Source organism: Pongo pygmaeus, chromosome 21 (genome assembly GCF_028885625.2).
Source record: "Pongo pygmaeus isolate AG05252 chromosome 21, NHGRI_mPonPyg2-v2.0_pri, whole genome shotgun sequence".
Classification (NCBI taxonomy): domain Eukaryota; kingdom Metazoa; phylum Chordata; class Mammalia; order Primates; family Hominidae; genus Pongo; species Pongo pygmaeus.
This window is the reverse complement of record NC_072394.2, coordinates 62,012,485-62,014,303: the sequence shown is the minus strand read 5'-3', so window position 1 is coordinate 62,014,303 and position 1,819 is coordinate 62,012,485.

Below are 1,819 nucleotides of genomic sequence, written 5' to 3'. Positions count from 1 at the left end.
GAAATGGAGAAAATAGGCACTTTAAGTAAAGTTTAAACAGGCACTCCAGAGATGCCAGAGAACAGTGGAGTGGCAACGTTGGAGGAGAACACTAAGTCTTCCAGAAACAAGTGGAGGAGAGAGGCCCTTCAACTGAAAATTCAAACCAATTCTAACTGGTATAAATTGAATGGAAATATCTGCCTAGACACCTTATACTGAAACTGCAGAATGTCTAGGATAAAAAGAAAAACATTAAAGCCACCAGAAATTAACCCATGATTGGTCTCAGAGAAAATTTCTAACCAGCAATAACTGACCTCAAAAGACAATGAAATAACATCCTCCAACTAAGGGGCTACTACTGTCAACTTAAAATTCTATCCCCAGAAAAACTATCATTTATAAATTTCAAAATAAAGATATTTGCAGATAGACAAACACATAGAAAAAAGAAGAAAAGGTAAAAGAAAGAAACTGAGGCTGGGAGAGTTTAAAGCTGGTTTCCCTAAAGGACATGGTGTCAAATCCAGGTCTCCAGACTCCACAGCCTTTTTTGCTGGGCTTCAGCTGAGGCAACCTTCACAGGTGAACAGGATCCCGGGCTCAGAAGGGCTTGACGCTCATGGTTTAACGCACAATCTGAAGTTCTTACTCCTTCTAAGCCAGGGGCCTTACAGTTTCCATAGCCAATCCTGCTCATAAATCCATAGACTGTCCCTTCATTCCTCCACCCAGATGCCAGAAAAGCCTGCCACGTCTGGGCCTCGGACTGCCCGTGACTCCTGGAAGTCCTTGGCTGTCCTCCTCTGCCTGGGGCCTCCGTGGCACCTGGGCAGCTCCTGGACTCCAGGTCCTGTTAGTGCCTCCAGTGAACACTGCAGCTCCTGCTGTGTGCTGCCCCACATCCTGCAGAAAAAACCCAACTCTCTCAATCCATCAAAGTCAAAACTCTCTAAAATGACTTTAATTAAAACAAGAGGCTCCTGGGTTTTCTCAGATCAGGTAGCCATCAAACTCAAACCTACTCCTCTTCTTGGATTTCTCTTTGCTCTTTGGCTGGGCCTGTCTTTGTCCAATTCCCTGCCTCCCACGGTCTCTGATTCTTTATTCAAAAGGCAGGTGGAGAAGGTAGGAAAGGAAGTAAGAAAGAAAATGAAGGAAACCCCACTCTTTCCGAACATCCCCAATCCCCAAAGATGTCTTACAAGCTTTAAAGACTTGCAGGTGTGATCATTGCTGCCTTCTGGTTATCAAGAATTCAGCAGCCACACCCTTTCCCTAGAATCCTGAGCCCCCAGCAGTGCTCTCTTACTAGAATCCTGAGCCTCCAGCAGTACCCTCTCTCTAGAATCCTTAGCCCCCCCAGCAGTACCCTCTCCTGGAATCGAGCTCCCTCACAGTGCCCTCTCCCTAGAATCCTGAGCCCCCCAGCAGTGCCCTCTCCCTAGAATCCTGAGCCCTCCAGCAGTGCCCTCTCCCTAGAATCCTGAGCCTCCCAGCAGTGCCCTCTCCCTAGAATCCTGGGCTGCCCAGCCATCTTTGGCAGGGCCACAAGGAAGCCTCCCTATTGCTAGGAAGGCACTATGGTCTGGGGGAAGAACCAGCTCTCTCCCCGGGTTTCTCTCTTTCTGAATGCTGTGAATGTTTTATCTTCTTGGAACGGTCCCCAAACCCCGGTTCTTCCTTAACACTCAGGCAGCCCCTCATCTAGCCCCATAACTGACTTTAGATGAATTCCACTTCCCAAACCACAACTTCTTCCCGTCCTCTCCAGAGGTCCATGAAAAGTTGATGCGCAACCATGCACATAAAGACAGTGAGGAAAAAAACCCACAAA